This window comes from Phascolarctos cinereus, unplaced genomic scaffold (assembly GCF_003287225.1).
Source record: "Phascolarctos cinereus isolate Bilbo 61053 unplaced genomic scaffold, phaCin_HiC Scaffold_726;HRSCAF=1367, whole genome shotgun sequence".
Classification (NCBI taxonomy): domain Eukaryota; kingdom Metazoa; phylum Chordata; class Mammalia; order Diprotodontia; family Phascolarctidae; genus Phascolarctos; species Phascolarctos cinereus.
In genome coordinates this window covers 62947320-62963817 of record NW_027556098.1, presented here as the reverse complement: position 1 = coordinate 62963817, position 16498 = coordinate 62947320, and the positions used below count along the sequence as shown (strand labels likewise).

Genomic DNA, 16498 nt, shown 5'->3' with positions numbered 1-16498 from the left:
ATTTTCTAAAGGCAATTCAGCCTACTCTCCTCTTCCAGATCAATTTTATCCAGACCCACAGGAGTAAGACAAGCTATCGGGGAAAAGTTCCAGAAACAGGAGATAAACAGGTGGACAAATCATGGCATCAAGTGCAAGGCAGATTTCAAATGAGGTTGACCTCTTGGATCATCTGCATTCAGCCACAGGCATATAGCCATGGCAACCAGGGGAAAGGGTCTGATATTGTCTGGTATTCAAATCTCTTCAGAACCAGATTCTTTCCACCCCTTCTACCCTTCTTAAATGTTACTAGCTTTCACATGCTCTGCAGTCCAGCCATCCTGGCTTTCTGGATGCTCTGTACCTCCAACATTTCCATCTCCCATTTATGTACCTGTGCACTCTCTTTTCACTACTATGTCTTAGAATCCTTAGTTTCTTTCAAGAAATTTCAGATGTCACCTTCTACTTGAAGCCTATCCTGATCCCCTAACTGCTAGTTTACTCCTTCCCAACACACTTTTTTTTTTAATTTTGTGTATATTATGTAGAGACTTAAGTACAATGGGGTGTTAATTACCTGGGATGAAGTAAAATAAATGTTGAATATAACTTTCTACATCTTCAAAAAAACCTTTTAATATGCTCTCCTCTTGAGGACAGTATTTCATTGTTTACATACTATAGTCTGTTCAGTCTAGCATGTTTTAAAAATATATTTGTATTAATTTCATTAAATATTTCCCAAATACACGTACTTTTTTAAATATATTTTTTTTTATTTTGAGTTCCAAATTCCCTCCACGACTCGTTGGGAAGGTAAGCAATTTGATATCAGTTATACATGTGAAGTCAAGCAAAACATACTTCCATATTGTCCATGTTATAAAAAAAAAGACAAAATAAAACAAAATAAAGGAAGTAAAATAGAATGATTCAATCCTAGCATGTTAAATATTAAACATATTTTTGAAGAACTGTCTATTCTTTCAAGTCTAGCCTTGATAATAGCCCTATTGATTTTCAGTGGGGTTTAAATCAGGTAATGTCCCAGAGCCTTTGAAACATGTTTATCTTCTCATGTTGGAGAAGTTTCTTCTCCTTTCATAGTAGGTGACATGGTGTAGGGTCATGTTCAGTACTCTATGTCTATCTGCGAATTTCTATAATACTAAAACAATTCTGCTTAGTATATTAACTTTTTTTTTTTGGATTCCATCATTCCTGTAATGGAGACAAGACCCCCAAGCCCACTAGAAGTAAAAAAAAAAAAATTTAAATCTCCAAAACAGTTTTAGTTAGATGTTTTCTAGTTTGAAGATACTCAGATACTAGAGATTCACCTAGATGTCATCTGGCATCAGTTTTGGTACAGCCTTGAATGAAAAAGTGCATTTCATCATAAAAATTACCTTTTTTCCATGTATTATTACTTTAGTCTTTGTATTCATAACAAGTGTTTTTTTCTTCATGTCAAGTTAGTAATTTTTTACTGTTATATTTGTTTTTTCAACTTTAAAAAAGCTTAATGCTGCACTTTTGAGCTACTAAATCCCTCTGAAGCTCTTTGCTTATTTTCATAGGGTTAATTAGGCTTTTTTTTATATCAATGGTTTGCCAGTTCTTGGCATTTTTTGTTTGTTTTCCATTGCACCTTTCTTTTTTCACTTCAGTGCAAATGGTTCCATTTCATTGGAAGACTGAATAATCCTTGATTTCCTTATACCAATAGCAACTGTGATGTCTCTAACAGTCATTGAAGTGTGCTCTTTAAAAGCTATAACTTTTGCATATTTCTCCCTCTCTCTGTCCTTCAGGTCCTTCACTTTCTTCCTCTCCCTCTCCCTCTCCCTCTCCCACTTCCAGAATTAAATTACACGGAATCAAATCACAGAAACAAAATTGTAACAGAAGAGAACTGAAACATGAATATAGCATGAAATCTAGCCCTCAATGGCCAAGAAGTGACTAAAGATGGTCAATGGGGGATGTTCTGAGTCAACTTAGTTTCAGTAGAAGCATACATATTCATGACCATTACTATCAGAAAATAAAACCATACAAAAATTATTAGTTGTTTCAAGTAATTTACATATCACCATATGTACAGTTGTCTCTCCCATTGTAAAGAAAATTCTTGGAGGGCACTTAGTTTTTATATCCCTACCACTTAGCATAGTACCTGGCTCCCTTAATAAATAAATGCTTGGGTTTTTTGTTTTGTTTTGGCTAGGCAATGGGGTTAAGTGATGTGCCCAGGGTCACACAGCTAGTAAGCGGCAAGTGTTTGGTCTGAGGCCAGATTTGAACTCAGGTCCTCCTGACTTCAGGGCCGGTGCTCGATCCACTGTGCCACCAAGCTGCCCTTAAATAAATTCTTGTTGATTGATTCCCGGAGCCAAGTCCAACCTTCCATTCACCATACCATAGCTTCCTCTTCATTAAGCAGAAGCCACCATAATAATTAATTGCCACTGAAGTTCAACTGAGTTGTCACTGTTGTACTGGTAGTCATTTACTGACCAGGTTTGGAAGTTTTTTGATCAAAGGTAAAAATAAAAGAGTGAGGTACTCATTTCTTCCTCTGGCCTCTACCCTTAGTAGATGGGAATTACTAGCCATATTCAGATACTCCTTTTTCCTTCCCACTAGGATCCATTCTCTAGTCATTGCATTCAATTCTGCTCCATAGAAAGATTCCTCCAAGCATGCATGGGAAAGGGGAGCAGGGGAGCAACAGAGGAGACAGCCTTCTATCAAAAAGCAATGGTGATTAACTCACTTTTGCCTAAGGGAAAAAAGCCCCAGACCCAGCTTCACCTACTTTGGCACATATATAAAAATTAATAAATCAATATCATTTCCCTTAAAATCAGCCCCAAGTCCCTAGTCAGTATCCAGATCTGTCAATGTTCACTTTAGTCCATATACCAAGACCAGTCACTCATTTACAAGCCCCATTCACAAATAATGAAACACATAAAAGATATTTATGAGCTGCATATTTTTATATAAGGTAAGCAGCATTAAAGTATTAATTAAATTCTAAATTACCAAGAAACTTAATGAACAGAAAGATTTTGGATTAGACATCTGCTCTCTAGGAAAGAAAGCAAGGGAAGAAGGGGAAAAAACACTTTGCTATCTACAAGATGATCAGGGTGAATTTCACCATTCATTAGACAATCCTTTGGCTCTTATCTCAGCAGTCCCCATCTGTCCTAGTGGATCAAAGTGGTGGCAGCCACAGTCCAGCTTGCCTTCTTTACTCTGCCTCTCCAGAGCCCATCCCATCTCCTCTTTGCTCTTATTTACCTAAATCAAACCAAATCTTTCTCCCAAGACTCTACGTATGTGTCAAGAGGGCAGCAGTGGTGGCCAGAAGAAAAATAGTCCAAACATGAAATGTTTGCTCATTTCTTGATCCTGGAGCTCCTCATTGCCTCTCCAGAGAGCTAGTCCTTGAGGCAGGGGCAAATAATGCTGTCTTTTTGAAACTCAGGCCTTCTCTGATCCTTTAAAAAAAAAACCACCCAAAGAATTCCATCCTGGCCAACAGAACTTTTATTTCCAGATGTGTATGTCCTTAGCAGAGGGGATAACATGGGCTATATATTGTGGTCTCATTATGAATTACAATTTGATTTTAGGACATGTTTCTTTTTTTTTTGCTTGTTTGTTTTTTTGTTTTGTTTGTTTTTTGGTGAGACAATCAAGGTTAAGTAACTTGCCCAGAGTCACACAGCTAGTAAGTGTTATGTGTCTGAGGCTGGATTTGAATTTAGGTCTTCCTGACTCCAGGGATGGTATCTACTGTGCCACCTAGTTGCCCCAGGCCATGTTTTTACTGTTACCATGAATATCAAAATTATTAGTTGCTGTCGTGAAGTTGCCATAAGAGTTAGTGCTTCGACTTTTAAATTCTAACTCACTGCTTCCTCAATATCAGGCTTCTACTCGTGCCCCTTAAGAATATTATATTCAATTATTTTGCCATAAGAAATGATGAAATGGACATTTTCAGAGGAAGCAGAAGTGTATGAACTAATAGAGTGGAAGGAGAACAATGTATATATGGTGACAATATTAACATTATGAAATTATTTTAAAAATAATAATTTTGCAAGACTTTAGAACTCTGATCAATACCATGACAAACTATGAATCCACAGGACTAAAGATGAAGCACACTACTCTCCTCCTGAAAGAGAGGTGACAGACACAATATATAAATGAGACATACATTTTTGGACATGGCCAATGAAGCAATTTGCTTTCACATTATGCATATTTTATGAAGGTATTCTTTCTGTCATTATCGTTAAACCGGGGGGGTTAAACATTATTGTTAAACTATGGAGTAAGAGATAAAGAAAATAAATATTTGATAATTAAAAAATAATAAAAGTAAAATTTTTAGAAGATTTTATTGAGAGTGGTTTCTTTAAATGTGAATAGGCTACCGCAATTTCAACTTAAAACTAATATTTCAATAATTTGAGATAATTAAGGGAGGAAGGTTAGTTCAGTTTATTTTTAATAGATATTTTTAAATAAAAAATATTTAAAATATTTCAGAGTATTTGGAAATAATTTTTATTCATTTTGAGTGTGTTTAGTTGTATGAATTAATAGCCAATGAAATGTTGCTGAGCACTTTAACAAACTAGCTTTAATGAATAAATAAGAATTGTTTGTAACTATCATGTGAATTTTTCATATATATATGTATATATATATGTGTATATATGTGTATATATATATATAAATATATACACATATATATATATGTATATATATATGTGTATATATGTGTATATATATAAAATATATACACATATATATATATATATACATATATATATGCTTAAAAAGAGCTGTGTTCCCCCTTTGTAGCACCCTGTTACAATAATTAGCTTATTTTAAGCCTAAGTGGCAATATAATGGTCCCTAAAGTCCATTTGATTCCTTCTCCTTCAGCCTTTGGGAATTTAATTTAGATTAAAAGTTCTGATTCCAGTCACAATTCCTCTAAGCCCTCAGGTAGAAAAATTCCTAACACCTCAGCAGAGTTTAGACTCTCCACCCAACCCTAATTCATGGCTGGGGCAAAATTCGGTTTACTAGAAACATTTGGGTAACAGAAGAGCAAGTTATAGATAAAAAAAGGTGGATATATAGATATAAAGGTGTGTGCAATGGAGAGAAGAGTTGAGGAAAGAGCTGACATTTTCTTGGGACTTCCCTCAGACAGATGCCAGTCCTCTCTTGGCTTCTCAAGGGTGCCCTTGCTTGCTCCAACCTCCTGACTCTCAAAATCTGTGTCTCTTGTTCTAAGATAGAAATTTGTTTTTTGGTTCTTCAACAGTTATGACAATTGGATGTTCTATCTTCTTCCATTTACACAAATGACTTATAGTGTGACCCAGTATCTCACATAATTCCTTTGATTGCTTCAAGGAACTGTACAGACCTGGTTCACTGCACTTTTTGATTATTTGATTCAATCAAAAAGTTTTCTTATTTAGTTAAGGTATTGAAATTAAAACGGGTTATTTTCAACCACACCCATGTACTTTGAAAACTTATTTATGCTATTCATTTCCTTAGCAAGTTCCTTTTTTCTGTTAGTGTAAAACTAAATTTCAAACCAATCTCTGTCCATAATAATAAAAATTCTGAATTCTTAATGTATGGACCTCAGTTGTGAGGTTTTACTCTATCTTGCTTTTTCTTCCAAATTCCTTGTCTCAAAACAGAAAATTTTGTGAGATGTACCAGAAGTGTGATAGGTCTAGATAATCTCTTGTGATACGTCTAACAGCAAAGCACAATTTCCAGGAGCCTTGTGTGACTGAGGTATAGCATGGTGGGATGTTTATTAAAAGTGACTGTTCTATAGTCCCTACGCATAAGTGGGTTTTGTGAATTCAGTACTCCCACACACACACCATCATCACACACACACTTATTGTCACACTGAGGGAAAGCATTGGAAACCAATTTTTTGTCACCTTGTAAAATTATGAGACTCTGTTTGAGCTGCATTTGTATCATCCAAGTATAACAGACACACAGGGTAATTGTGGTTGCTGGGTTACTCCTTGTAAGTTCAAACAGTTTCACAGACTGAATGACAATATATTTGGTGTGACCTGGTTAAATTACAGCAAAGCTTCCTGCCTAGATAGACCCTTATGTGATTCAGCACATCTGCTTTTTATGAAGGTAATGTTTTCATGAAATGTGAAATAAAATACATTTTGACATTCTCTTTTTGCTTCTTTCTTTCTTTCTCTCTGTCTCTCTTCTTTCCTCCCTCTCTCTTCCTCCCTTCCTCCTCTTTCTTTTCCTCCCTTTCTCTCTTCCTTCCTTCCTTCCTTCCTTCCTTCCTTCCTTCTTCCCTTCCTTCTCTTTCTTTCTCTTCCCCTTCCTTTCTCTCTTCCTTCCTCTCTCCCTCCCTTTTTCCTTCCCTCCTTTTCTTCCTTCTTCCCTACTTCCTCCCTGTCTTCTGTCCTTCCTTCTCTTTCTTTTTTCTTCCTTTATCTCTTTCTTTCTCTTCCTTTCTTCCTTTTTCTCTGCCTCCCTTCCTTTCTTTGTCTTTTCCTTTCCTTTCCTTCCCTTCCTTCCTTCCTTCCTTCCTTCCTTCCTTCCTTCCTTCCTTCCTTCCTCCCTTCCTTCCTTCCTCCCTTCCAGAGAGGATAGAAGACTATAGTTTGGCTCTATCCTGAATAGAATTGAACTACTTCATGAGATTTGAGCCAAATTCTACAATGTGTGAATCAATAAAATGAATGAAAAATACTTATTAAGCTCTTACTATGTGCAAAGCAGTATGCTGGAGATACAGATAGAAAAAAGTAAGACAGGCGCTGCTCTTAAGTAGTTCACAGTCTAATAGAGGAAGACAAAATGTATAGGTGGTTTTAGCTACAAGTCAGATGGAAAGAAAGGCTCACTGGTCCTTAGGGTGTCACAGCAAAGCAGTCAGTAATGAATCTTCTTTAGTGTCATTTCCATTGATAAAACCACATCCATTGAACCATTTGATGGTTCCAAGGACTCTGGTGGTGAAAACTTTGTTTTTCGGTTCTTCAGCAGTCATGACTACTTGATGTTTACAGTATTGAATCCTGAGTGCAAATATAAGCCCTAAATCTTTCCAGGGCTGGAGAAAGGAAAAACCTTGACACTTGGGGGGGGGGGGGTTCAAAGTCTCCACTGTGTAGAGAAAGACAGCTCTTTTCTTGAAGGTTAAATTTCACATTTTAATTACATCATGCTGAGGCTATTGTGAAGGGGGGTGGGGAGGGGAGTTCCCACAGTTGGTTTGGCAATGGTCTTGACTTGCTGAGGCTTACGTCTCCAGGCCAATGCCACAGTTCTCCTTCAAGCTCCAAGGGAGTTTTATGTGCAGAAATTCTATAGAATTAAACAATGGGCCAGTCTGAGGTGATGCCAAGTTGCTTAGGGAAATTTAACTTTAAACATAGCAACAAGCAACGTGCCAAGGACAAAAGAGGGGCTCAATATGTATATGTTGATTTGATTTGATTCAAACATCTTGATTTCTTTAAATTTAAAATTTTAAACTAAACCTACTATGAACATCCTGAACTTTAAAAAATGAGTATTTGGAAAGAGGGCTGGATTTTCTATCTACCAAGGACATTGTCTTTTCATTTGTCAATTTAAAGTTCTTAAGAATGTGATGAAGGCAGCTTGGCAGTGTATAGATTTTTGGATTCGGAATCAGGAAGACCTGTGTTCAAATCCTGCCTCTGGGACTTACTAGCTGAATGTGGCAAGTCATTGGACATCCTCTGGTCTTACGCAATGCTCTGACTATAACAGACAGTGGTTGCAATTTGGATCATGGAAGGGGCTTCCACAATGCGATGCAGAGCTTTGAGGTACTGATAACGTAGGAAAAAAATGAATAAAGGACTTAACGTGCATTTGAAATCATATGCAGAAAGTCCTTGAATCTATGCCATATAAGAATAGATTGCAAGAAATGGAGATTTTTAGCCTTGAGAAATCTCCAAGGGAATGTGATTGTCTTCAAGGCCTTGAAAGGTCTTGTTCAGTTTGGCCCCAGAAGGCAGAATTAGGAACAATGGGTAGAAGCTGAAGAGGAAAAACAGGTTTGATGTTAGCGGAAAATAAAATTCTTAACAACAGAATGGTCCCAAAGGGAAACAGGTTACCTTGTGAAGTGGCGGCTTTCCTCTCACCCAAGGTCTTCTAGCAGAAGCTGGATGACCCCTTTCCAGATTTCTTACAGTGAAGATATGGTGCATGGCTGCTTGCGTTCCTTCCAGCTCTGAGATTCTGTGATATAAGTTGCAGAGTACCATAGCATTCCTTGAAATCATTAAGTATTATCATAAAAATTTAGAGTCAGCATAATAACATCATGGATAGAGATTGCTCTCGGATTTAGGAAGAACTAGGTTCAAATCCCGCCACTGCCACTTACTAAATGTGTGATCTCAGTGTACCTCAGGACACTCCCTAGAATTTACTTGCTAAGACATAAGTTGGCCATGATCTGCATTAGGGGAAGAAGTGGGGACATCTGCCTAGTTAGTCATTGCTAATCACTTTGAATTGATGTAATCTCCTTTTCAGTCATAGTCTATTACTTTAGTTGCACTGCATCCTGGGCCATCTCCAGACATCCTGATCTATATCCTGCCACTGGACCCAGATGGCTCTGGAGAAGAGAGCGAGGCTGGTCACTTTGCACAGCCCTCTTCACTTAAATCCAACTCACTTGCAAGTCATGGCATCACCTTCCCGCTGTCATGGTCCTTTCTAAGAATGAAGGACAAACAATGACTTCAGTCCCTATCCCACTCATCCCCACATACAATTCTATTGTTGATCTAGTGACGGGCAACAAAAGGGAGGGAGGCAGACATTTAAGTGCAAAGAATTCTGACCTTGGAATCAGGAGACCTAAGTTTGCTATTAGCTAGTAACTCTGTGAGTTACTCTATCCCTCCCTCCCCTCTACCTATCCCTTCCCCCCTCTTCTTTTTTTCTCTCTCTCTCTCCCCTCCTCTCTCCCTCTTTGCTTCCTCCTCCTCTCTGTTTCTGTCTGTCCCTGTCTCTCTCTTTCTCCCTCCCTCTCTTCTTCTCCCTCCTTCTCTCTCCCCCGTTTCTATCTCTGTTTCTCTTCCTCCTTCCTTCCCTCCCTCCCCCTCCCCCCTCCTCCCCTTCTCTCCGTCTCTCTCCCCCTTTTCTCCTCTCCTCTCTCCCTCTCTTCCACTCTCTGGCTCGGTTTCCTCTTTGTGTAAAATGAAAAGTCAGAATCAAGAATTAAGTAAGGAAAGTTACTCAACTGTTCATACCCTGTGACCCAACAATTCCACTCAGGCCATATATACCGAGGGAACTAATGAAAGAGAGATTCTATATATAACACACTATTCATAGCAGTATTTTTTTGTGGAAGCAAAAAAACCCCACAAAAACTGGAAGCCAACTGGTAGATGACTGAACGAGTTAAGTATAGGAACGTAATGGAATATTAAGAATCAATGAGTATCAACAACTCAGAGAAGCAGGTGAATGGCCTTGTATGAAGTGATGTAAAGTGGAGAGAGCAGAACCAAAACTACAAGATGCACAATGATCTCGGAATGTAAATGATAGATTTTAAAAGGACTACAGGAGGTGGTTTTTGAAAAAAGCCCTGCAGTGAATCTTTTTGTTAGGCAGAGAGCATTTCTGTAAATGGAATAATCTTCCTGTTAAGTTTTTCATATGAAGCTTTCTTTATGCAAGGCCCCCTGATACTCAAAATAAACAGCGATGAATCTCTAGGTTGTTGAGCTTGTATTATGTACAGAGTTGAGTTGTAAGTTCCTGGAGAACAAGGATTATTTATTTCTCCTGATCCCAAGCTTAACAAAGTGTCTGGAAGTTAGGCAGGCAGGCATGGATAAAATAAGCACTTATTAAGTGCTGACTATGTGCCTGGCACTGTGCTAAGTGCTGGGAATACATATGCAGTTATCCCTTCCACATTGGTGGGGGGAGGGGAGTCCTCCTCTCCCCCCACCTCACAATCAGGAAAATCCGTGCAAAGTGTTTTGGCTCTTCCTTCATTCTAGAGAAGTCTGAATTTTTTTCTTTTTCTTTTATGAGGTGTTTACAGTACCTTATGTTAAAATTGTGGTTGATACTGTAAATATTATACATATATTCTATGCATTTCTGAGTTTCTAAACATTTTCTGTGTTGTCTGCTGGACTTCGTGTGTCAGCTGTGGCTTCTACAAAACTCCTCCCTCAGATTCCCATTTAATTTCTTATGCCGACCTGTGATATGTTGAAACCTCGATGAGGAAAGTCAAAATGTGGAAGGGAAGGTGTATAAGGGAAAAAAGAGAGATATCTTTGCCCTCGAGGAGTTGGTATAAAAATACATTCAACTTAATAGGAACACAGGTGGGAACAGGGAGATGGGAGTTTAATAGAGAGAGTAGAGTCAGGGTGGGAGTAGTGGCAAGCCAAACAAATTTTAATTTTGAACAGTGGATCATAAAAAGGGGGTCAAAGGTAGAGAAAGAAAGTGTAAAAACCAATTATTATGATGTAGGCTAGATAAAGGGAAAAGGAACAGAGGAGTAGGTAGGATGAGATCACTTCAGTTATAGAGTTCTGGTACTGATCCCATTCCTTTTGTCTTTCCATTTGCTTTAATATAAATGAGGGAGATGAGAGAGGAGGAAAGTATAAGAGGATGTGATGGAGAGAAATGCAAAATTAACAATAATAACTATGAATGTGGATATGGTGATATATTTTGGGATGTGTTGGAGTCCTTGCAAGAACTGATTATTAAATTTTCAGAGTAAGTGTTTATACTTCAGAAAATAACAATAGCTACAAATCAGGGCTTGATTTATTGTTTTGTTGGTTGTCTACAGTTAAGAAGGTAATAGTAAAAATGGTGATAAATTAACATTTAAGTAATACAAAATAACAAAATAAAAATAAAATGTATGCCATGTATATATTTTTGTTTGGGGGAACTGATTGCTAAACATTAACTACCACACCCCTAGCTGTACCCACCAATAAAATGGAGGCTAGTAAAGTAGGGGAAAAAATCTAATATGCTGCTTAAGAAAAACACAATAAAAACACAAAAATTCTCACAGAATCAAAATGTGTGACTATAGCAGAACATATTATGCTTTAAGCAAGTTAAAAAAAAAAAACAGAGGTAGCAACCCTGATCTCAGACAAGGAAACAGCAAAGTTGGCATGGTTAAAGGAGGGGTTAAAAGACATAAAAAAGGAAATTATATTATGCTTAAAGGTACCATGTATAAGGAAATAGTATCAATACCTAACATACATTCACCAAATGGTTAGCATCCAAGTACTTAAAGGAAAAGTTATAAATTACAAGGAAAAGTAGACAGCAAATCGATAACAATTAGGGACTCAATGTACCCCCTTTCAGATCTAGAGAAATCTAATAAAAATATAAAGAAGAAAGAAGTTAAGGACCTGAATAGAATTTTAGAAAAGTTAGATTATGATGGGTCTCTGATGATTACTAAATAGGAATAGAAAGGAACATACATATTTCTCAGTTGTGAGTGAAACATTTACAAAAATTGATTAACTTCTAGGGCCAGGGTTAGCAAACTACTGCCAAGGGCTAAATCCTAAACTTTATTATAATATTTTATAATCATTCTTAGCTTGAGGACTATACAAAAAAAAAAGTGGTGGACAGAATTAGGCTCAGGGGACACAGTTTGCCAGCCCCTGTTCTAGGCCATAAACATTTAATAAACAATGCAGAAAATCAGAAATATTAAATGCGTCCTTTACTAAGTACTGGTGCTCTTCTCTCCAAACCATACCACCAAAAGCCATGCCTGGGAAGAGTTAAATCATATGTTTTGGCATTCCCAGAGACCATGTGTCCTCATCTCTTCACCTCTTCATCTTTTAGCCACTTTTCAAAGATATGTTTTTTTTAAAAGAAATATTAGCTAAATTAATAAAACAAGTAAAATAAATTGATGGCATAAACAAGATGATCACTTTTTGCAGATGACATGATAGTTTATTTTGAGAACCCTATAAATTAAACTGAAAATTAATTTAAAAAAACAATTAATAACTTTAATAAAGCACCAGGATATAAAATAAATCCACAAAAATCAATAATCTTTCCATAAATTACTAACAAAACTAAGTAAAAATATATATAAAAAGAACTTCAATCCAAAATTACTACAGAATGAATACTATAAAATGTTCTTTATTAAATAAAGAATAAAATAAATAAAAATAAATTAATTTCTCCTAGCTAGGCAGTGATAACTAAAAGTATAATGTGGCCTAAATTAATTTACAAATTCTATCATAGTAATCAAACTACCAAAAATTATTTTAAAGAGCCAGATGGAACTATAACAGAATTTATCTGGAGGAACAAAAGATAAAAAAAAATCTCATGGGAAACAATGAAAAAAGTGGGAAAGAAAGGGGCCTAGTAGTACCATATCTCATATAGAACTACAAAATGTAATCATCATAACTATTTAGTACTTATTTTAAATAAGTAGAAAAGTAAACAAGACCCAGAGACAACTGAACAAAGTGGCACAGTGTAAAACATACCCAAGGACAAAAATTACTAGAAAAAAAGACTCACTATTCAACAAAATTTTCTAGGAAAATTGGAAAACAGTCTGAGAGGAATTATGATGAGATCAACCTCTCACAATGTATACTACAATACACACCAAATGGATACACAACCAAGATACATAAGGTCATGCCACAAGCAAATCACAGGTAATTAAAAGATGATACCTTTCACCACTATGTATTGAAGAAGTGTCTTCGAATAAACAAGGAATAGAAAAGAGCTTATGAGAGAAAATTTTTGACTATGCAAAATTAAAAATTATTTTGAACAAATAAAAGCAATGTAGTTAGAATTAGAGGGGAAATGGTTAACTGGAAAAATAATCTTTGCAACAAATTTCATGATAAAAGTCAGATATCCAGATATAGAAGGAATTGATATAAATATGTAAGAACAAGAATTATTTCCCTAATAGATGGTCGAAGGATAGGAACACACAATTCTCAAGTGAAGAAAGCTAAGCTTTCAATAGCCACAAGAAAAAAAATTCTTCAAATTATTAATAGTAAGAGAAAGACAAATTAAACTACTCTTCAGCTCTTTTTCCTGCTGGAATCATGGTGGGCTTAAAAGAAAAGAAGAAGGTACCATCTGTTCCAGAATTCCTCCTGAAAAAGCAAAAAGCTTTTGCAATACTGAAGGCCAAATGCCTGAAGAAGAAGATGGCTGTAAAAAAGCTCCATAAAATATGGAGGAAAGTTATCTATGAAAAGGCTAGAGCTTACCATAAGGAGTACAGACAAATGTACAGAAGTGAAATCTGGCTGACTAGAATGGCATGCAAAGCTGGCAACTACTATGTACCTGCTGAACCCAAGTTAGCTTCTGTGATCAGAATCAGAGATATCAGTGGTGTTAGCTCAAAGGTCCAAAAAGTTTTACAGCTTCTTCGATAAATCTTCAATGACACTTTTGTTAAGTTTAACAAGACTTTGACTAACATGCTGCGTATTGTGGGGTTACCCAAAACTGAAGTTTATGAATGACTTGTTTTACAAATGTAGTTATGGCAAGATCAAGAAATGGAGAATTGCTCTGACGGATAATGCCCTTATTGCAAAATCTCTTGGTAAATAAGGAATTATCTGCATGGAGGACTTGATCCATGAGATCTACACTGTTGGCAAGCACTTCAAAGCTGCCAACAACTCCCTGTGGCCCTTCAAATTATCTTTTCCACCAGGTGGAATGAAGAAAAAGACTACACATTTTGTGGAAGGTGGAGATGGTGGTAACAGGAAGACCAGATCAACAGGCTTATTAGAAGAATGAACTAAAGCTCTCTACCATGATTATTTTTCTAATGGTCTGTTAATAAAAATGCCTGTGACAAAAAAAAAAACCAAACCCCCAAAAAAACCTATTCTTCAATTCTACGTCACACCCATTATATTGTCAAAGATGACCAAAAAGGAAAATAACAATAGTGGGAGGAGCTGTGAGAGGACAGGCTGACTAATGCATTGTTGGTAGAGCTGTGAATAGGTCCGGTCATTTTAGGAAGCAATTTGGAACTTATATCTCAAAAGTTACTGTACTGTGCCAACCTTCTGACTCAGTGAATCCACTATTAGTCAGGTATACCAAAGAGATCAAAGAAAGGAAAAGTATACATACATACAAAAATAATTATTACTGCAAATAACTGGAAACCAAATGTATATACATCAATTGGGTCATGCTTGAACAAATAATCTATAAGAGGGGTACTGGACTAGAACTATATCTTCCCTACCCTCCCCAAATATTTCTGGTCATGGGGTACAAGTCTGGGTCAGAACAAAAGCTGCTTCCATGGTCTCTAGTCTTTAGCTTACAGTTGCCAGTTTCACTCTTTCCCACCAATGCTGATTACACAAAAGACCTTCACAAATGTAGTGTAGAAATTAAGACCACTTATTCAAGCAAAACAACAAACAGAAATTGAAAAAGTTCTACAGGTTAGAATACACTAGACAATATGAAAGAGTGAATGAGCTTTGCAGCTGGGGATTGGATATGTCAGCTGAAACCAACAGAGATCTCTAGATCTCATTCAAGGGGAAATTCTGTATACAAAATGTCAAGGGAGATTGGCCAGAAAGTAGGGCATTTGAGGAACTATCTTCCACCACATAATCTGAAGCTTCCAAAGTCTCTTTCTCTCCACCAAAGAATGTCTAGAACCATACATGATTCTCCAGTCAGCAGTTCTAGGACCAACTTTTCTCCTAACACAGAATTATCTCAACATTTTCTCTGTCAATTAGAAGTCACATCTGAGGTAAACAAATGCCCAAGAATTGGCTGGAAGCTTGAGTCATACTCATTAACTAGGTGCTAAGCTCAGTTGTTTCTACACTGCCAAAGAAGTTAAGCTCTTTTTCTTTTCTTTTTTTGGAGAGGCAATCAGGGTTAAGTGACTTTCCCAGGGTCACACAGCTTGTAAGTAGTAAGTGTCAAGTGTCTGTGGCCGGATATGAACTCAGGTCCTCCTGACTCCAAGGCTGGAGCTCTATCCACTGAGCCACCTATCAGCCCCTAGAAGTTAAGTTCTGACAGTATATTCTTACAATTAGTGCCCTGGACAAAGCCCCGATTGCCCTACCCTTGTTCCAGCTCTGGGAGATGCATACTGTTGTAACATGGAGAAAAAGAGGAGATAAAAGGCTATTGATTCTTCATAAGCAGAAATGGAGATGTTTGAGTGGACCAAGAAGGGGATATTTCTATAGTCACCTGAAAAGACCTTTGGTATATACAGGAGGGCTGTGGAGCCTGTTATAAATCAGAAGATGGTTTATATAAGCCAGAAGTTCAAGATGCTTTGGAGGTGGAGAAAAGTTATAACCCTGTCAGCTGAGATTTCCTGTGTAATTGCTCTGAAGTCCATGTGCTCAAGGCTAGTAGCTAGAGAAGAACTGACTGCTAGAGGGAACCAAATATTAGGAAGCAATGAAGCAGAGATGAACATGGTAACAGCAGAGCAAAGGACTTACAATACTTTCTAAGAATGGTGGTGGTGGCAAGCAATAATGGAACAGAGAAATAATGTCAAGAGAAAGAAAGAAGGAAGAAAGGAAGAAAGAAAGGAAGAAAGAAAGAAAGAAAGAAAAGAAAGAAAGAAAGAAAGAAAGAAAGAAAGAAAGAAAGAAAGAAAGAAAGGAAGAAAGAAAGAAAGGAAGAAAGAAAGAAAGAAAGAAAGAAAGAAAGAAAGAAAGAAAGAAAGAAAGAAAGAAAGAAAGAAAGAAAGAAAGAAAGGAAGGAAGAAAGAAAGAAAGAAAGAAAAAAGAAAGAAGGAAGGAAGGAAGGAAGGAAGGAAGGAAGGAAGGAAGGAAGGAAGGAAGGAAGGAAGGAAGGATGAGACATTGGACTAGATAGTTTCTGATATCCCTTATAACTCTAGATGTGTGATACCATGATTCTCTTTAGTCCTTCCACTCTGTATTAGAAGCTCATCATGAGTTACAGTGATTAAAACAACCCCATCACATTTGACCAGCCTTCTAATCCTTGAATGACAGACACGCCATTCACCACCAAGCCTATACTAAATAACCATTTCTGCTTAGTAGGCCTGCAGAGTTTGTGCTTGCTGGTATAGCCTTTGAGAGCCCAGGTACCTCCAGGCTACAATGAGACTTCAGAAGAGTACTTTATGTAAGGACACAATTCATTCTAGGAAAATGCCTGTCCCACATACTCTAAACAAAATATTAGACTTAGAAATTTTTCATTAAGGAAGAAAAGATCAGAGGTGAAAATTTTCACAAATGCAAAAATAAATGCTAGCCACCTTACGCTCAAGCCTGAGCAAAATGAGCTTCCTAAAACAGTCGGTTCTGCA

General features: G+C 37.0%; 1 pseudogene; it reads left to right on the top strand.

Moving 5' to 3' along the window:
- The first annotated feature begins 13217 nt into the window (after positions 1-13217).
- Positions 13218-14008, top strand: LOC110194643 (large ribosomal subunit protein uL30 pseudogene; annotated as a pseudogene).
- Positions 14009-16498: the final 2490 nt, after the last annotated feature.